Below are 22,459 nucleotides of genomic sequence, written 5' to 3'. Positions count from 1 at the left end.
TTGATATTGTACTTGAATCGTGCAGAATATTTCAATTTTCAAGTTGAAAGATAAAATCTTTCTATCTCTGTTCTAAATTCTCTAATCTCGTACGCGATTATTTTAAATCGAGTAAATCGAGTATTTTAAGTAAAAGTCTTTTTGAAATATTTCTTGACTATTTTAAATATCTGTAGCTTGAGTTTTCAATAATACTACATTATCATGAGTTTCAAGATTGATTCTAATATACTTTGTAAAACGAGTAATGATAGACAACTGCTAAGAAAAAATTTAGAAATAATATAATTACTAACTAAGCATTTATGACAATGACCATACCCAAATCCACGCCATTCCACTGACAGTGAACCGTTAGGTTTTGACGTGACCTTTGCACATGGCCCAACATTACACTTACGTAGGACAATCCCCTTGCCACTCAACACTTACAAACGCAACATATAAAAACTGCAAGCATTCGACCACGAGACTAGTTTTAGTCTTTAGTCTTAATTTTTGTGTCTTGTATACAGTTTGGCCGTGATTTGAGCAACTATTTTAACTTCGCTACTTCATTGTAATATTATACTTAATCATTTTCGTGAATAAAAGCCTACAAAATTAGAAAAGCACGGTCAAGTTAAATTATTGCTCAGCTACTCCTTTTTTATCATTAATTTTACGTGACACATTACACGTTAATGGGTTCATAACACATGTTCGACGTCGATAACTACAATAGATAGAAAAATACTATAAAAAGGAAAAAGCTTCGCTACAACTCGATCGCCCATGCAACGTATGTGCAAGATCTGGAAACAGACGACATCGATCATGTTTGATCAAACAATAATAATTCACCTCTGACCCTCCTACGATCCGACAAATTTTATATTTCAATTTTGCTCTAATCTGAATTTAGGGAAGATATACAATACAAAATTGAAACAAGAAACGATGCATCCAATTCTTTTCTTCCTCTTTTATAGACGTTCTTTATCAAATGTTCCTAATTGTATACTTACAGTCTCTTACATTTATCTTATGGTAGTCGTTTAAAATAACTTGCGGATCTCGATATTGTAGTATCGTGGACAAATGGCCTAAGAAATATCGGATTAACCATAAACAATGTTGCCAGAAAGCCTAAATACCGGCAGGCCTATCAATGTATCGTCGTCCCTTCAGTCGAATAGTTCCGCGAAAAAAAGGCCTACGTGACCATGACCACGGACGGTTGCGGAACACGTACGTGGTGGGGTTATGAGAAAGGACAAAGGGATACATAAGGGAGAAAGATGAATTAATACAGTCAGTAGTTGAAAAGTCAAAGAGTGTTGTCAGTGCCGTCAAAGAGTACTGTCAGCGTTGTCGAGGAGGGTGGTCCGTGTGAAAGAGCGTTAGAACCGTGGTGACGAGAGGTAAATTAACTATTTAATTGCCTTAGTTACAGCACATTACTGTATTTAGTTCACGTTAAATAACCATCGTTTCCTATTTAATCCATTCTAAATAAATATAAAAAGATCCTATAATACATTTATCAATAATCACTAGACTAAAAGTTAACGTTGTATCAAAGCAATTATTCAATTATTAGATGCAAGTAAATCTAAAGTGTGTTTTGAGCCTGTTACGCCACGAGGCTTACCACAGTCTGTATTTTCTAACCGTCGCTCGCGGTCCTACAGTGTCGCAGGCAGATCGTCTTATCTGTCCGACGGATCATATACAATGTATAGACGAGCGCATAGTGTCGCCAAGCAGCGAGCTCTAGAAACGTCGATTTTTGTCCGTTACGTTTCCCACACAAGAAGGCGGCATACGTGATCATAGGCGCGAGCGGTGGCGTGACCCGAGCATAGTGGGGGTCGTCTTCCAAAGAAGACAAAGAAATGATCGAAAGGCAATCAGTCCTTTCTGACGAGTCAAACGTTACACATCGAGAGGTCTGACGAGCAAAATCAAAATCATATAGTCTAACGAATTCATTGAGAGATATCGTAAAGTCGAGTCAACTTTCTGTAATATATTTACCATATTCATTGTAAAACAATTTGTGGCGTGTTCATCATATTATTATCAAATAGATTATTTTATGTTAACCTGTTAATGCAGTGTTACATTCATTGAACCACCTCTGTTATCTTAATCGAAACAGGAGAACGACTATTTCGCGGCGTCGATTAACAGAATCGTAGCGAGAATTTACGCCTCTCGCTGACGCGTTTTCCTAGCGACCGCGTCTCTCCGCGAACGGTCGTATCAGAGCCTTTCAAGTAAACTTGAGTAACAACTCTTGATAAGTTGATTCGTGCGGTTTTACATCCTATGTTGATGCGTTTTGAAGCATCTTCCAACTTCTGAGTATCTTCCACTGTTGGGATTTTTAGTATCTTCCTTACGTCATAGTTTCTTACATAGAGAATTTGATGTAATTCTTAGAATTACTAGCTTGGAATAACCTGCAGATTTTCTATCCCCTCCATATATACATATTATATATTCTTTATAACAACGATTTTTCCATAAATTGTTCAAAGTTGAGATACTTTCTAACGTAAAAAGAACGCAACTGGGTCAAAAAAACACAGCGAATTTAATTTCCTTCGAAACATGAAAATTTTAGTTTCTAATACGTTGCTATCGGAAAACAGCAGGTGACTATTCGATCGTGATCTAATACGACATAGCTGAGACACAAATCCATGGTTTACGACGCTTCGTTGGTTAAAGTCGACACAATGGCGTCCGTAAAGCCGCGCAGTAACGAGAGATGGTAGCGGAAGAGCGTAACTTTGCGTTAGGAACGCTGCACCAGGAGGACGATCGAGGAAACGAATAGGAGCTAAGTGAAACGTATTCGACATGAATCTCTTTACCGTTACGCTTGGTCGTTGGTCGAACCCACGCATCAACGATCGTTATTGTAAGCCGAGGACATATAACGTAATTACGGACAGTGTCGCCAGCAGATTGCAGGCGGAGTGTCAAACGACGAATTCATCGCATGTGCAATGTGCAAATTCCGTGTCGCCGTTGTATTCGCCCACGCAGTACGAATATCACGTGTAGCAACAGCGAGACTATACGTTCCGCTTTCGCATCAAATACGAAAAATTCGAGAATTATGAGTAGAATCATGAACGCAAATTTGCGAACTTAGTCTTGCGTGAACGTAATTCAAAAAATAGAATTGCAACAGAAATTTGTTTCGTCCCTTAGATACTATAACGATTAGTATACATTAGGCACTTTGTATACTTTTGTAGATTGCATACGCTTTCCGTGCATTTTCGCGCTTTTAAATTTCGTACAAATGCGGGACAATTTGCGCGACAATGCGCGACACGAGGAAAAGAGCGAATAAGTGGAAACTCTGCCATTCATGTAACGTGGTAGCGATGACAATTATTAACCGTGCAGTGATTCGTGTTTTACCATGTATTTTTATTAAATTAATTGTTAAAGTTTTCTTGTAACGAGAAACTGATATAATCGTGGAATTACAAGTCAGTAAAGGCAGATCAATTTCGCTTAGATTTTAATCCTCGTGATGGTAAAACTGACGTAAATTGTCTTTGATGAAGATTAAATGACACGCGGAAGATAAAGATAAGATATGAATTATGAAGTTCTTGAAAGAATTTGAAATTATTTCCTGAGATTGACAATTGAGTGACGAGTTATCTGATATTTTCCATTTAGCAAGTTAACTTCGCGAGGAAATACTGTCATAGATTTTCGTATTACATTAAAACGTTTGCATTAGGCAATTACAATTGAAATGACCAGATTGGTTAACCAGAAATAGTAGTTACGACTGACTGCGGCAATTGAAGATTTCGTTGCACAGATTTTGTTACAGTGCTTCGTAAAATCCCATTTACATTAGGGAAACTATAGTCGGAAATGGCCAGGTCGTTCAACAAGAAATAGAAGAATCGGCTGTCGCTGCTTCAGCGACTAGAAGTCACTTCATCTTGTTTAACCCCTTCCCGTGCCACTTAGTTCGACAAAACTCGGGCCCAATCGGTAGACATCGACGCGCACTAAACAGACCAGACTGATGCTCGTAAACAGTTGCAATACGAACCGAAATGTAGAAACTAACATTCAGTGATTCAGGTAATTTTCATCGTAGTGTTTTATATTCGTCTTCATAAACAACGAACGATAGCGAAGGATCATATTTTCGTCCCTTTGTGCCTACACAAAATGTCCACAGAAATTGACAATTAATAAAAGCAGATAAATTTCAACTATGTTCTTTTCCATTCTGACGAATATAATTCGTTTGTAACAGAAATAAAACGACGTTTAAAAGAATATCCAATTTCCAAATAAGAATGCCATTGTGCAAATGAGACGATAAAGGAGCGCTCAGACGATCAATATTATTGTCAATATTTAAGGTTTTCAACATTATCGTACGTAAGAAGTCGTCTAGACGATCAATATATATATATATTGTCAATATAATGTTGAATAACTTAAATATTGACAATAATATTCGTCGTCTGAACGCTTACCTCGTCTTCTCCGGTTAAAGCAAAATAGCTTTTTCTTACTGCGCAAATTAACTCCTAGCTTGTATCTTTTGAAGACAAATGAAGAGTTTATCCCCTTCTCGTGCCATTTAGTTCGACAAAACTCGGGCCCAATCGGTAGACATCGGCGCGCGCTAAACAGACCAGACTGATGCTGGTAAACAGTTGCAATACGAACCGAAATGTAAAAACTAGCATTCAGTGACGATCGTAACGGGCAAAAAAACAGTCCGCGAGCTCGGCTTGTTATGTTTACGTTTGGCCCAAGAATCTGGTCGCGAGTCAGACTCGCGATATTCATGTTTGGGCCAAAATCTTCATCGCGAGTCTGACTCGCTAAAGTACGGGAAGGACTGTGTTTGCAGGATATAACACTGTGTTCGCACGGCTGAGTTTCATCAACTTGATTTCATCGATCAAAAGTTTTAGAAGGATGATGGCGCTGATCATGCGATGATAAAATAACGAGAGTTTTCATTCGGATAAGACCGAGCGAGAAAATGCACGATATAGATAAAGAAAAAAACACGATTGTTTATGCGATATAATTAACGATACGATTCATTTACAAACAACGTTTTTACTCGTTCGAACAGAAATCACTAACTCGCAAATTGATTATTTCGTGCGGAAGATTTACAAGTCTTTTCGCGATCGAATTCTACGGAGAACCATTGTACTCGTCAGAGATGATCTCCCAAATCGTTACCCAACGACATTCAACATCGTTCAAAGTAAAATCAGTTCGAATGAATTTTTCGTACACAACATAAATGACATCTTCAAGGAATTTTTAAAATTTAAAGCTTTTACCTGTTTGGGCAGGTGTAGAGGTAAAGTACATTCTCCTTTGAACTTTTAATCGCGCGTTTAACATTCCTGGAATATTTTCCCAATATACCATTACATAGAACTGCTACACGAAGGCTTAGTATGGATTACACAGGGCTGGCTGAGAAAGAAACGTCGGACGTATTGAGGAAAAACGTTATACATGCTCCGTTAAACCCTGCGTTTCCTTCGCAGATAAGAATCCGCGGTAAACAAGCTTTCTGGGAACACGAGTACCTAGGTGTACAAGACCTTTACGGCCGGGCACAGGATTAATGAGCTGTGTAAAAGCAGCTTTCTAAAGAATATCTGCAACACGTCGATCTGCCATCTAGTAAAAGTATAAATTACGATTATCGTTAAAAAAGATAAACGAATATAACAGCTTTTAAAGAATTTCACATTCCATGGTAAATTTTTCAAAAGTAAGTAAATCTTTGAACTTCAACTATATCGGTTGTAAAAAAAAAAAAATAAGAAAAAGAAGGAAGACATCGATAAAGTATGTACTTCTGAGAATATTTTAGCGTAATATTTTATAACGCGAACATTTTACGAGCTTTATATTTTCTGATCAATTCTATTAGGCTATAAACCTCAATTACTTTAGGTTTTCTATTTTCTATTTATTTATCTGCACTTAAATCTTAAGCAATATACTCGATGCATTTCGTTGTAGATAAGAAATAAGCGATAAATGTCGTATAAAATATCGAACACCATTTGAACAGTTTGATACGTACACGTAAAAGTAAAGTGTAGCAATATATAAGAGGAAGATATGGAATAAAGTAATTTAAACTCCGTGTCTCTGTTAATAATGTGTATAACGTGTAATAAAAAGTACAAAATTATCAGAATAGTTAAAATGTTGTGTATAAGAAACAAACTGTTTTTCATGTACGTGTTTGCTGCCAGGAAAATATCATTAATAGCAGCAAACAGTCAATCTTATAAACAATATTCTTATGAATAAACACAATAATATGTTTTGTTAAATAAATAGTTTGTTTTTGGAGATTGCTTGCCACTGATATCTCAATTCCCAAGAGTTAACGTTTTAAACAATGGTATCGATATTATCTCATAAACAAAAACAGTGATATATTCTATTAAATAAATTTCAAAGTTTACTTGACATTTGCATCTGAGTCCAATATAGTTGTCGACGACATCAAACCATTCTTTGTAAAATGATAACTCATTCGCCAACGAAAAAATATATTTGATAAAGTTGTAAGCTGTCCAAAGCAAAGAACCCGGAAAAAGGAAAATGCAGAAGACAAAGAGAAAATGTAAGACCGATTTGCATTCATTGATCGAGCAGAGGAACACCGATTAAGTTTCGATGGAGCGTAATAGTGGTAGATCGGCTTTTTACTCGATCGATGCTCGTAAAAGGCCTTTTAAACTCTGTGTCTTTCAATCTATCCTATCATCCTTCTCTTATTTGTCGGTTTATCTCTGTTCTTCTTTTGAGAGGGAAGATAATACAGAAAAACGCGGTACCAATACTCGATCCATTTCCTGGCAGTCGTTGGTTAAAGCTGCACGCGTGTTTCGCAACTTCTCCGCAAGTCGAATGTGGTTAGAATTGCTGGAAACTGCGCGAGCCCGCTAAAATTAACCAAGATGGGGGAAGATAATTAATCAGCGGTTCAGCATCGTCGAGAAGTTGAAGAAACTGCTTTTTTTCCTAAAAAAAGTTAATTGCAATATTTCTCGATTCTGGTTGAGCTTGAGTAGTGGTGTAATTAACCTCTTCACGCTTGATGTTGCACACGAGCAACGTTGCACTTCAGCAACTTGTTAACCAACCAAATAACAAATGTGTATTCTTTTTTCATAAAACTGGTCTTAATTTTCGAACAAATTTTCGAACAAGAGTTTGGTTCTTAAGGTGCTTAAAACAGTCGCCAAGGGCTTTCTTCCAAAAGCTAACGGTAGCTTCCAAAGGCTAATTTAACTTCACGTTACTACTTGGGTTAGTAGATTTCGAGTTAATTCACATTAGTGTCAAATAGGATCAATTTAGAATCAAGTTGATTAGCATGATTAAAATAAAGTAACTTTGGTGAATTAGAAAATTGTCGTCAAAACAGTGGCTGGTTCTATTGTACACACTCGCCTTGAGATCTGCAGTGTCTCGCATTCCAATAGAATATGCTTGATACATTTTGGTGACGCAAGACTGATGACCTTGACAATACATCAAAAGATCGTCGAAATTGCAAGTGACTCTCTTTCCGTGAAGATTTACCGATATTTCTTTATTGCACAAAAAGGTAACGGGTGCTTAGGCAGATGTGCGCGCTTGCATCGAACTCTCCATAACTGCACGGGACGTCCAGAACAAGAAGACGAAGAAAGCAAAAACAGTAGGCTATATTCGGCGCGCAATTCAAAATGAATAACAACTATATGAGAATTGCCGCGAACTTGCTTTTATCTTTCTAACATTTGCAATGGAAGTAGAGAGTTCATCTGGATCAAACGTGGTGATACTCGTGATATTCGATCGTTGCTAGTGTTTCCGTTTCCAAAGAGTTTATAAAGTTGGTATTTCGTTCGTCATATGTTCAACGATACAGAAAAACCTCATTCACAATGTCATATGCTCAGGTAGCGCAACAGACGCGATTTCCCACTAGAGAACAGGCTATTGTTCTTGACTCTATGGAAGTTACAGCGATTCAGGCTGGGTGAGGTTGGCAGCCCCAAATGCGAATTTTTTACTAAAACCAAACGGCGTTCGTTTGTCCACGATTTGTCCTCGTTTGTCCACGATTTTTCCGCGTTTGTTTACCCAGAACTTTCGTTTGTCCACCCTTCAAACAAAAAGAAAAATTATTGCCAAATTTAAAGAAGACCTAATGATTTTTCCTTTAAAAGGTGGGTAAACGAAGTTTGATGGGGCAAACGTAGACAAACGAATGTCGTTTATTTTGTAAAAATTCGCATTTGGATGTACCAACTTCATTTAAAGTATACAGTGGCAATAGGACAAATGATCGAGCCGAAGAACATCAGGTTCGTGTCAAGAATTTCTCACGGCCGTGTGTGTTTATATTTAAAGAGCAAAGAAAACGTAGACAAGCTTAGCGATTCGCACACAAATGTCAATATTGATCAACATGCTCTGGAGGTTGGTTCTCTAATCTCCAAGGTGAAACGTATTATTCTTCCCAACGCAACGTGTGTTTTCTGATTGTATTACTGCATCGTATTACTGAAGAAGAAGTTGACAAGCATAATATTCTTCTGTCTTCCGAAATCACTGTCATTAGAGCCTACATGAATGATCTTGGCTATACCCGCATCTTAAGCTTCCAAAAACAATTGTATATCCATCCTAATCACGTTAGAAATCTTCCACAAGATTCCAGAAATATCGCAGATAAACTGAACGCAGTGAATATCTCTCGAGAATGCCAATGTTTGCGTAGCGCATACTCTTCTTCGAGGAACGCTGGAAATGTGTTGTTATCAAATAATAACGCGTTTTCTCGATAGTCAATAGAATGAGATACAATCGCGTACCTAAGATATGAGAAAGTTATTTTTCATAACCACTTTCAGATTGTCTGAAATAGTTGAAGAATAGAAACAGGTCTAGATGTTCAACAGATAAGAAACTAAGTTACTTTTTACAAACAAAGTAATATATACCGTAATTGTAAAATGAAGTCCTGTTGAGATGTCATCAGTTACGACTATTTTTAATGCTCTATTTGCCTTTCAGGGCGTGTATAACATAAAAACAGTCATCGTACACGATTAGCACGAATAACACTCTGCTGGAACAAAAACACTCTCTCTCATTCCATCATACTAACTTCGACTGACTAATTTGTTTTCTGTAGCATGAACTGGAAGGCCAACACTGTCTATTAGCTTTTTTGTGTAACTAAGCTAGATCTAGCTACCTCCTGTCTCGAACGAATGAAAAAGCTCCTAGGAATAAGCAGTATCGCGCACTAAGCCGAGTTTACTCTACGTTACAAAAACTTGTTCGTAAAGTACATTTTATTATCGGTTTAGTCGTCGTAGCACTTGGCATTATCATAAAGTAGTTGCTCGCTTGATACACATGGGTCGATTTTATCTGTGTAAACGTAAAATTACAAGTTAGGAGGAAGAATATACGATAAGAATATCATTAATTTTGTCACATTTATGTCGAAAGAAATTTGTTTGATATCAATGCGTATTTGAATACTATTTAGCCTAATTACGCTAATTAATTGGCCAACAGAGTGGATAAATTGAAAGTAAGCGAAAATGCGTATAAAACAAGGTATTTATTTGACATCAGTGCAAATTTATTTGAATTCTACTTGCTGCAATTATAACAGAGTCAATAAAGTGAAAGCAAGCGAAAGCGCGTGTAAAACATGGAGAGTTTAAAATGAGTGAGAAGAGAATAAAATTATGAAAACATATCAATGTTAAATAAATATTATCCGCTACTCTACAAATATAAATATGTACGTATATTAAACATATATTTAAACTCGCGGAGGGAAAGGATAATTTCACAAATCCTTGGAATCCTCGATCTGATCTAACGGAACTCTAAAAGAAATATTACAGTTTGAAAGAAAACTTCAAAAGTCAATACCGTGGAGGAACTTTTTGAGACTGCAGATTGTTCATTAAACAAGGGAAGACGAACTGAGCGTTTAAAGACAAACAAAAAGTAGCGACGGATACGATATCGAATTTTCTGACAGAAGAAGAACCGAGAACTCGAGCAAATGTCGGAAAGGCTTGAGAAGAAGAGTATTTGATCAATAGCAATTGACAACCGAAGTGAGTAGGAACCCGCAGCTTATACGATCCACTGTGTCGGTTACCATCGATGTTGAATTCCAGCAGAAATTGAGATTTATGCGAAGTACGGTAGGAATCTTCGGTAACCCTTGTTTCAAAGGTACATCTAAAATTGGATTTATCGTGGTAAATACAAACAGTTTCTGGAAGCAATTATTATCCATAAGTTGGTGAGAATCGCGGAAAAAGAGAGCGTTTGAACGCGACCGATTTATTATACACTCTATCGCAATGTGTATCAATTTCAAGTACACGAACAAAACCTTTGCTCATGTAATTACGCATAAATATGAATATTCGTTTCAAGCGGTACACGTGTATATACAAGGTGGTTGGTAACTGGTGGTACAAGCGGAAAGGGGGTGATTCTACGCGTAAAAAGAAGTCGAAAATATAGAATAAAAATATTTCGCTTAAGGCTTTGTTTTCGAGAAAATCGACTTTGAATTTTCGCTCGGTACGCGTGCACTTTATCACTTCTCGTTATAACGGATTTCACTGTAGATCGTTGTCTCGATGGAAAAATTAAAAAAAAAAAAGAAATTATATTCTATTCTAGAATAAAAAGAAATATATTCTATATTTTCGACTTCTTTTTTATCGAGTGTCTTCTTCTTTTGTATATCGAGTGTCCTTTTCGAAACGCACAAACAGCCAGGTGTGATGTTGGTAAAGTTTACAGCAAGATCGTAAAAAAATCGAAGAAGGCTATTTTTGAGTCGGAATCTTGAATTGTTAAGACGATGATATACAGCATACTCGTTAGAGTTTTGATTTATTGTGCGCTCAATAGCCAGCCAAATATACTTATTCACAAAAACTGCTGCTATTCGAATACGTTTCAAAGTATGCAAACGATGAAGAGAATTTATACGGTAGCAAAAAGTAAACGGTGTGTTGGTGACTTATCGTCGCAGTTGATTCTGTTTGAAAGCTAATTAACACTATGACAGCCGCTGTCACGTAAACCTGATCGCATTCTGCTATCTGTTACCGGGCTTCGTCATGTTTGCGTAATTTCAATTTTTTTTTTCTTTAATTTAATCGTCGCTTACGTCACATCTTTAATCATACGAATGATTCCTTTCGATAGCGTTGATAGTGTGAAGTAAAACGATTTACAAACGCACGTGTTAACGATTAAGTCTTAGTGACGAAATTAATTCAACTACCTGGCAGAGAAAAGCAGATCAAACTAAACCCTGTGAAATTGATTGGAAGAAAATTTGTATGAACACAATAAGGAAGATGGTCGAGCGGAATCCTCTGATAAAACTTTCTATTTAAACGGCTCGCAATAGCAATCGTGTTTCTTGCAAGCTCGTGTACACAATTTCCGCATAAAAGTGCGAAAATACAGAGACGCACTTGGAAGACAAACAAACAGGACACGTAGACAAGCTTCATTAATATTTCATAAAAGCGTATGTGAAGCACGCAGCAGCGGCGCGCGAGTTTGCATAACACGCATTAATATTCAAATACCAAAACTCGAAGCTCTCATCTAGCAAATTCTGGAAATCGCATCGCGTCGCACATTCGACAGGATGATGCACTGCGTTTACACCTGTCAAACCTACGACTTCGACTTAGCCCAAAGACTATATGTATGTAGGTCGAGAAACATCGAAACATCGATGATGTACGTACTCAGCAGAGGAGTGCGTGAGCATTAGGAACAGAACGCATTAATTTCCATTAGCATATGAATGAATCGAACAGCGTTACAAGGGTTACGTAAACGTAGAACAGCCAAGCGTGTTCCATTCATCGCATGGTACGTATCCTTTCATATTAAAATCACGGCAGATCGATAATTGGAATACGGGACGCATTAAATGGCCCTCGCTAATTTATCGAAAAATAATTACACTGCACTCTACGTCACTGCATAATTTCCCTAGGCAATTGTACAGTTTGTGTGTTCTTTAGTTTCATCAATCTCCGTATGAAATAATTCTCAGCAGGTGGAATTGTGAAAATATGTTTCGTGATATGGAATCTAAGATATTTACATAAACGTGATCTATCGAAAAATAATTACACTCTATTCTAATGCACTAGTCACTATAAAGTTACATACACTTGGGTACTTCTTTCGGAAGTACACATCACTGAAGTGTTGTGAGGTACACCCGGATAGATGGTGTGCCAGTGAAGCTCTTGTAATTGTTATCTATGTACTTTCTTGTAAATCAGGTGTTAAATAAATACATACACTTGGACAGTTTGGACAGTTCTGCAGTTTCTATGTTTCTTAGTTTTATTAATAGACTGCGGATTGTTACGCAACTTCATATTCTCGTAGATACTATTGAAACAATGAGATCTAAGTAGAATATTGTTCTACCTGTTAGATATTACAAAGAGTACTATACTTTGGATATTTTATACGTGGCTATTATGTGCGTTCTTTGTGTCTTTTTACTTTCAACTCTCTGTACATTGCATAAAAATCCGTAGTCCATTCGCCTAGACAGGTCTACAGTTTGTGTGTTCCTTACTTTCATTAATCTTCGTGTGAAATAACTCTCAATATGCGGAATTGCGAAAACATGTATCGAGATATTAAATGTAGTATATTTAGGTAAATGTAAATTATAGAAAAATAATTACACTCGATTCTACTTCACTGCACAGTTTCCTTGGGCAACAGTAGAGTTTGTATATTTCTTAGTTTGATCATTCTACGGGCGAAATAATTCAGTGTGTGGAATCGCGAAAATTCATTTCGCAGTATTAAATGTAAGATATTTAAATAAATGTAAATTATAGAAAAATAATTACACTCGATTCTACTTCACTGCACAATTTCCTTGGCCAGTTCTTTAGTTTTTGTGGTTCTCAGTTTCATTAATCTTCGAGCGAAATGATTCTCAGTACGTGGAATTGTGATAATATATTTCGAAATATTAAATGTAAGATATTTCAATAAATGTAATATACGTATGGCCGTAATCGTAATTTTGAATCCGCAATTTCTCTGCAAATTGCGCCACAAGTTATGTTTACAAATTACGTTATCTCAAATTTGCCGAAGACGATAACGTAAGTATGATATATTAACTACGATTCTTTAGAATTTAAAAGGAGGGAAGTAGGACGAAAGTTGTATGTATTTCAATTCAAAGTAAACTGCAAATCCTTGAGAACTTTGCAAATTCCGCAAACTTCTACTCGCTTCTTCCTTAAACTTTGCTTGGTTTGAAGAACGCTCTTTGTCAATGCTTGTGCTATTTACGAGCCTGTTTCCATTATGGGTATTGTATCGTCAAATATATTACCGAGAATTTCAATTGTTATTTATATATAGCAAGCCTATAATTTATAAGAACAATATTAACTAGTCCTAGATTTCCTACAAGATATGCTTTTATGCTTTTATACTTTTAATATACTCTTATGTCGTAATTAAATAATCTTCGAAATAAACGTGTAGTCATCGAGTGTCGATTATAAATTTATCGCTGTCAATAAAGAAGCAACTTTCGATCAGTGTAACTAAATCGAAGTTTTTCCGCCACTGCTGCAAGGAAGAGCTAAATTATGTAGCGCGTATAGAATCGAATCTCTGGCGTATTATAGTCATAAAGCATGACTCACTACAAAAACCGTTAGAACACTCTAATGGCGAATCTTGCCGCGTGACGATGAAGTCCGAAAAAATTGGAAACAGTTCCTTCTTCAGAAAACACTCCGAGTTACATTTCCAATTAATTAATCGTATATATATAAGGAAAAGAGAAATTACACCTCTGAAGTGTCAAATATAGACCACGTCTACGTTTAACGATATAAAAACGTGGAATTGCCGTATGAAATGCGAAGGAAAAGGAGGAAGGAATTGCAAATACTAACTGTACTTCTAAATAAGGGAACGACTACCTCCCTCGTAACGCCTAATTGACATCGTATTAGCTTCTGACTCTATCTTTGCATAGGCAACAGCGAATAAAACCAGTGGCGGGATTTAAATACTTTAACAACCGGTTCGACGCGCTACCGACGAAAAAATAGTTTATTATTTCATATATGTAGTTAGACGCCAAAGTGTAGTGGTATCACCAAGTCGCAACCTCAGCGGCAACTACAGAAATGAAAACAACAAACTTATAATGAAAATTTTATGAAACAGCCAGGCAAATACGATTACAAGTATCATTTTAACAACCGGTTCGGCGAAAGTACGAAACTTTTAGGAAACGGATCTACAGAACCGGTGCAAACCGGCTGAATCCTACCACTGAATGAAACTACAGTAGATATACTTAACGGAAAATTGTAATGTTATTTAAAGAAAAGTAAAATTTAGAATGCTAATATATTTTAAGTTGATCGACCTTTATTACAATGTAACAAATATGAATTAGAATTAGAATTTCCGTGTCACCATTTCTGAATCAATCTATTATTTTCCTGTGTATTAATACCTTGACCTTGACAATATATGCAGATTAATGATGAATTAATTAAATCGGAGCAGCAGCTACTCTCATTTTATAAGATCGCTAGACTATAAATATATAGTTTAATAAATAATAGTTTAGAAAATTCACACATACCCTAACGTATTACGTATTTAAAAATTGAAATATCCGAAGACGCCTGTCAAACGACGAAATAATTTCGCGAGCTTTGACAATTACAAAATACTATTTTTAAATATTGCATGTTAGCCTTGAAAAATTCATTTAGTCGCGTCACTATGTACGTATAGTTAGCTGAAAGCGATACGAGGTCGTAAAATCGGTCAGGTATTAAAGTTTACGTGTGTGATAATCAAAACGTGTAAGTCGAAACACTTCAGGAGAAATAGAGAAGCCGAGCTCGAGCCTTGTTCAGGATCGTACGACGTCAGCTCACAATCGGAACTATTTTATTCTTTGAAGTAGGTCGATGGCAAAGAATTTCCTGGCAACTCTGTTCACGGATGCGTACGGCCATGACTGCGGCTGGATCAATCGATGTCACCGTTTAACATTTTGATTTACGACCTCGCTATATCGCTTCCAGCTAAAATCTAGCTTATACGCGCTGCGTTTTAATAATACGTACCTATGATACTTGTAAAGAATAAAATCATGGTAGTTCGACTTATTCTTTAATTGAAATATACCTTGTCAGAAACAAGTACATAGCGGGTTTTAAAGATTAATCATTCGTGAAAGGGATATTCGCGCATATAATTCATAGAATATTTCACTATAGCTTGACCTAATATTTGTTCGTGTAGCGTTATTTCACTATGTGCAAATGTTTGCATATTTTTTAACGATGGTGTATATACCATGAACTTCCTTATACGAATCTTGTAATTGTACCAACCTTCTCCGTAAGTATAATACATACGATGTATAAAATATATATATATTGACAACGCTTTTTAAAAATTCAATTAATTTATTTATAAATCTACCTCTGAGAATTATTAGCGACTATAGTTGTTTAAAATCGTATCTCATAGGCTTACACAATGTTAGAACCCGCATTCATACCGACCATTCTAGACTAATGCATGATCACTCATTAAGAAAACAACCGCTTGCAGAATACTGAATCTTGTGCATCACCAACAACCATGTAATACATTTTACTGGACTGTAGTAAATTTTCATTTGAAAGGAATACATAGCCGCAACATTAAAGCCGACATGAAGTCTATCCTGAACGTCTCTGAAAACGTTCATAACGCGATACACTTTTTATTAAACGGATAAGCCTACTAGGTTCCATGTAACTGAATATCATCTAATCTTGGAAACATGTAACCACGAAATATGAATCGATTTTGCTGGTCGCTAGTAACTTTATTATTATGTTATTTATATATTATGTTAACGGATAATAAACCTCAAAATAAACTCATAAATAAGCAAATGAAATATTATATTAGGCTAATATGCTGTTTATAATACTTTCGCTGTTTGGTCATATATATGTACAATATCTACATGGTATTAGTGTGTGTGTATATATATAATTATATATTACAAAGATATTAATATACCTATAGCACGTATAAGTTGTAGTGAATATTTTCTACGGTTAGATTATTTGGGAAAGGTTTGTGTCTTTCAGAAACTATAAGAGACATTCTATTTCGTCCTTTTTATTTAGAATCGTTCTGAGCTTGCCTGGAATATTGTGATGCTTCCTTTCGTTTTGAAATTTTCGCCACTTAATTGGTAGGCGTTTTACAGTGACGTTAGTCTTTCAGATTCTTAGATTTACGATAGTATTGGCCTAACCGATAAATTTGCAGGACTTTCTTGGAAAATAAAATCTCCAAAGAAATAGCTATTTGTTGCCATTTTCGCGTTTATTAATATAGATGGAATCTAGCAGCAAGAAATTATTTAAAATTCGTAGATCGAATATAAAAGTAGGCCATGTACAATTTATGAATTAGTGGCGATTCTAAATATGCAAAGATCCTAGTGCGTTATAATCGAGTTGTATGACTATCCAAGACACGGGGCGAATAAAAAATTTCCGTTGGTTACGATACTTATAAATATACGATTATGATGATCTTCGACCCTTCGTCTCCAATAGGTCAAGCCGCATTTTCACGGCGATATTTTTTCGATGAAACCCCTCAATCGCTCTCCCCTATCTTCACCGAAGCGTTATGGTTCATTACACCGTATCCGCTTCCAGACTGGACGTATGTACTGTTAATCACTATCGATGGATTATCGACGTTTCGACGATAAGTATAAATGTAGTGTTAATATTTATGGGCCGCGTCGAATCTATCAGATGAAGCGCAGCCACGTAGATCTGGCGTTATTTTGTTAAATTCCAAACATTCCATCAGATATACAATTAAAGTGTGATCACTATAATTAGCCACCATTAAGTAGGAACACCAACGTCGGTGATTTTTTTTACAAATATCATTGCAAGTGCTATTATATCTTATCGTGTGATTGGTGAGGAAATACGTCGGAAAGAGACGCGAAAATAAATAATTTACTAAATTGAACTTCAAATTTTATCGAAATCGATTGATGCGGAAGCAAGCAACGGGCATTCGAAGGTTCAAGAATCTTTAAATTTTAGATTCAATTTCAGAAAATCGTGAAAAACTGCGACTTTTGCCATTTTTAACCGAATTCGATCAAATTTTTAGCATGCACACCAGTAACATAAATCTTCAAAATGTGTCGTACAAATTTTCATTACAGGCCCAGATAGGAAGAGTTGTAGAAAACGATCTTTACTCTTTCCTCCGCGATTCCGACTAATCGCAATTTTGTCAAAAATTATTTTATAATTTTCACCTGATAAACTTCTAACTTCTCAAAAAAGCTCGAGTCGTTTGGTTCGATTTTAAAAGAGATTTAAATTCCTTTTTAAAGAGTGTCCGAACATTACTGGAATATATATAATATATTTCGAAACAACAGTTCGTACCTCTTGACCTCCAACGGTTGAAAATAAAACGTACGACGTAAGTATCACGTAAACTTGAGGGTTGGATAATGAAATAAAATAGCTGAGTCGTAACATAACTATTAATTTTGTTTTAGTTAAACTTTATTACGAATTCAGCAATCACAACGAAATACACACTGAATTAACATAAATCACAATTCACCCCAACCACGTTATGTAAAACTTCATTACACTGATACGTTAAGTACGCGACTGTTAGAAGGGTAGAGACCGGTAAAGATATGTTGACTATTCTAAGGATACGGAATAAGTGAAGCTTTACTGACGATACTGTGTCTGAGGAAAGCTAGGGGTGGATGTGTCTAAGGACACGGGACTATCGGATTTGTTGATGACAATTTTGGTTAAGGAAGTGAGGACAGTAAACACCGTCTGCGATTGGATAACAAGACGGTTGGTGGACCAGGAAGGGTTTTAGCCTCCCTAGCGAGAAAGTTGCTGACGGAACACACCAGACGTGAGGAAAACCAATTTTCCGTGTTAACCCGTAGTAAACAATAAACGGTAAAAGGAAATCTAAGACAAGAGATATTCGCTTGGTCCGAAGGACCTTAACTATGAAAATTCCAAGACCCCTGGTGGGTACTTAAGACTATTGAGGATACGCGCCAAGGATGTGCAGACATCTAGGTGTCATCCTGTCCGCGGTGTGTGGCCTGGTCTCTGATGTAAATTGACGTTACATAAGCATCCTGAAAGGTGACATTTCAACGCGTCCTTCTCCGCGGTTTATGATTGCGTGAATTTTTACGTGTGTTTATGAGTAAAGATAGGAGAACATTAGCTACATTTTCCATGTTTGCTCTTTTAATCGCGCAGACGTAGTAACGCTGTGCAAACAGCAAATATGATAAGTACATGAACAGTGTACAGCTTATAGAGTACATTCGTTAACGATGATCCTAATGCTAATTCCTAACGCGAATTGAAAATATTATCCGCTAAAAAGATTTATGAAATGTTTTCATAAGACAAATTGTAAATCTCATTGCTTATATTAGAATAAGGAAAAATAGAAAATAATCTACGTCACACGACGTATCACATGGCATATGAATAAATTGTTGAATAAGTCTATGTCCAAATATGTAAACGAATATCATGCAACATCTTGAAAACGCCAGGAACCTTCGTTCGAGCCCAATATTTGTAATTTATTCTTGGAGACCCTGGTGGTTAGTTTGCCGCGAGCTACGAGCCATCAGCCGAATTTGTCCCTCACAAAGCCCAGTTTGCCGCAATATCGTAGAACCATTGACTTTTCTTTTGTGCCAGGCTGATCAGGCGCAAAATTGAAAATTTGCATGGCATTTTTCTAGCGCACTCGACCGTGCTATGAATCCGCTTTTTTTAAGCTGGTTACGCGGATGCAACATAGAAGATCGGACAACGTTGTGCAACCACCGGCGAGAAATTTGTTTATCGTATCGCGACAAGCAAACATGAATGCGTTTAGTAACACTGAGGGGGATGAAGTTGACCGTGTAATTCAGACAGATAGACCGAAAACATGTTTGCTTTTAATATTTCAAGATCCAATGTTTTTCGTTTGTCGCGTTCATCGGTGATTTTTTGGTGTGTACACCACATACACCGTGTACGAAGTTCGAGCTGATAAAAGGCAACAATTAAAACATATGGCCATGTTGTGAATAATGTGGATATAGTGGTGGATAAATGACAATTTAAAATTGATACACTGTGAATTTTAGTAAGCTTTATACTAAAAATGTTTTACCATGTTGGCAACAATGTTCTGTGTTATATTTAGTCGTTGCTCTCAGTCAGTATAAATTCATTTTGTAAAATTACGTTATCTCTCTAAGCTTCTGATTTTGCAGACTTTCGTTTGTCCTGATGGATGGTGATGGAAAAATAATTGCACTAATTTTTTATCACAGCGTCGTATTTTGTGAAAACGGCTCTTTAATATTTCAGTCTGCACGTATTTCCGTCTAATTATTTTTCTTTGAAAAGATAGAACTTAAAAGCATTCCTTGGGCTATACGGATGCTGCCAACAAAATATAGAAAGGACGCTTCTGCTGAACAAAATTTACAATTATTGCTTGCTCAATAAAAGAAGGTAGCTCCCTCTTACATCGTTACCATATAATTCTATTGCTGTTATTCGTATTTAATATCATTACTAAAATATTTCAAGTACATATGTGTAAGTTGATATATCAGAGACATAAATGTCGTCTACAACAATAAAATGTGCAATAAGTAAGCAATGAAATAGCGGTAAACCAAAATAAACATAATAAAAGATACACGTTTCCAATTGAAACACTGACTAAAATCTTTCACGCACAACTGATCGTTCTTTTTTTATATCTATTGCCTTCGTTATTCTACCACTTTACAAACCACTGACTTTGTTGCTTTGTGAGGAGCAAAAATAAATGGAAAGATAATATAATGGCATTGGGCGGTGCGAACGCAAGCACGTTGGTAGATCACATTCCGATTGTTCCAGTCATTTTTTGCGATTAGTGGCTGACGAGCCAGCAGGCAATCCTCAGACAGAATCGCACGAACTCGTGCCTACCTTGAAATCAGTCGTCATTACGACATTAGTAACGAAGAATGTACCAGTGGCACGCTCTAGTGCATTACGAAACAGCATAAGCGTTTAGTGGCCATTATGAAAGCTATAAATCCGATTCGACGACACGGAAGTCCCAAGAAAAGTCGTGAGACTAAGTTAACTGCAGGTCCGAGATTCATCTATTTACGCCTTTCGTTGATGTATGTGCGCACCAACAGCGCATGAATGTTGCACGTGTACTAACCGCACACGTATGTGCACACTGCTGTTTCACCGATAATAAATGCCTCAAGCTTTGACACTAATTGCGTGGCGAGTTGTTACACAACCCAAGGCAACAAAAAGACGTATGATAATAGAATCGTGATTCGTGTACTGGAATTAGTGCGACTCAAATGACGATGTGTTCGCGACGTAGCATGTTACTTGTGCTACTCGTTATGTTTTCTAGACTTCGTAAAGGAACCGTTTCGGAAAATATTAATGTTTAATTCGCTATTAAAAATTCGCTTGCATATCTTATCGTGTTTATGTTGTAGATCATATTTAAATATTACGTGCAATATGTGTCGAATTTTTTGACAATTCAGTTTTCTTCCACGCTTCGTCGCCTTGTTAACTTCTACATTTAGGTTTGTTGCTCTTGAAATTAAACGTAAACGAGGTGCTCGCATATGGATTGCTTTATCTACAAGTTAAATAGATTTAAGTAGATTTATAAGCGTCAACAGGTAATTTTCATCGCAGTGTTTTATATTCGTCTTCATAAACAACGAACGATAGCGAAGGATCATATTTTCGTCCCTTTATGCCTACACAAAATGTCCACAGAAATTGACAATTAATAAAAGCAGATAAATTTCAACCAAGTTCTTTTCCATTCGGACGAATATAATTCGTTTGTAACAGAAATAAAACGACGTTTAAAAGAATATCCAATTTCCAAATAAGAACGCCATTGTGCAAATGAGACGATAAAGGAGCGCTCAGACGATCAATATTATTGTCAATATTTAAGGTTTTCAACATTATCGTACGTAAGAAGTCGTCTAGACGATCAATATATATATATATATGTATATATATTGTCAATATAATGTTGAATAACTTAAATATTGACAATAATATTCGTCGTCTGAACGCGTACCTCGTCTTCTCCGGTTAAAGCAAAATAGCTTTTTCTTGCTTCGCAAATTAACTTCTAGCTTCTATCTTTTGAAGACAAATGAAGAGTTCAACCCCTTCCCGTGCCATTTAGTTCGACAAAACTCGGGCCCAATCGGTAGACATCGACCTGCGCTAAACAGACCAGACTGATGCTTGTAAACAGTCGCAATACGAACCGAAATGTAAAAACTAGCATTCAGTGACGATCGTAACGGGCAAAAAAACAGTCCGCGAGCTCGGCTTGTTATGTTTACGTTTGGCCCAAGAATCTGGTCGCGAGTCAGACTCGCGATATTCATGTTTGGGCCAAAATCTTCATCGCGAGTCTGACTCGCTAAAGTACGGGAAGGACTGTGTTCGCAGGATATAACACTGTGTTCGCACGGCTGAGTTTCATCAACTTGATTTCATCGATCAAAAGTTTTAGAAGGATGATGGCGCTGATCATGCGATGATAAAATAACGGGAGTTTTCATTCGGATAAGACCGAGCGAGAAAATGCACGATATATATAAAGAAAAAAACACGATTGTTTATGCGATATAATTAACGATACGATTCATTTATAAACAACGTTTTTACTCGTTCGAACAGAAATCACTAACTCGCAAATTGATTATTTCGTGCGGAAGATTTATAAGTCTTTTCGCGATCGAATTCTACGGAGAACCATTGTACTCGTCAGAGATGATCTCCCAAATCGTCACCCAACGACATTCAACATCGTTCAAAGTGAAATCAGTTCGAATGAATTTTTCGTACACAACATAAATGTAGAAACTAACATTCAGTGACGATCGTAACGGGCAAAAAAACAATCCGCGTCCTCGGCTTGTTATGTTTACGTTTGGCCCAAGAATCTGGTCGCTAGTCAGACTCGCGATATTTATGTTTGTGCCAAAATCTTCATCGTAAGTCTGACTTGCCAAAGTACGGGGTTAAATAAGATAGATGATAATAAAATTGACTTAAAAAACCATTGTAAACATGGTTATTGGTATATTGAAATATTTGATCGAAACAAGTGCAATGAGAGAATCGAATTCTCTGCAGACCATACAAATTCATAAAGACATTCTTCG

General features: G+C 36.5%; 1 protein-coding gene and 1 long non-coding RNA gene across 3 annotated transcripts in view; one reads left to right on the top strand and one right to left on the bottom strand.

Moving 5' to 3' along the window:
- LOC126866468 (CCR4-NOT transcription complex subunit 6-like) overlaps positions 1–22,459 on the bottom strand; it is a 516,829-nt gene that overhangs the window by 454,484 nt on the left and 39,886 nt on the right. The gene's annotated exons all lie outside the window — the stretch shown is intronic.
- Positions 2,399–6,383, top strand: LOC126866485 (uncharacterized). Of its 2 annotated transcripts, XR_007689892.1 has the most exons (3): positions 2,399–4,110; positions 4,898–5,365; positions 5,444–6,383. It is a non-coding gene; the product is annotated as an uncharacterized LOC126866485 (long non-coding RNA). The 2 variants fall into 2 exon arrangements; XR_007689891.1 differs by lacking the exon at positions 2,399–4,110 and having other exon boundaries at positions 4,117–5,365.

Source organism: Bombus huntii, chromosome 6 (genome assembly GCF_024542735.1).
Source record: "Bombus huntii isolate Logan2020A chromosome 6, iyBomHunt1.1, whole genome shotgun sequence".
NCBI classification, from domain to species: Eukaryota; Metazoa; Arthropoda; class Insecta; order Hymenoptera; family Apidae; genus Bombus; species Bombus huntii.
This window is presented reverse-complemented; position numbering and strand designations above follow the sequence as displayed.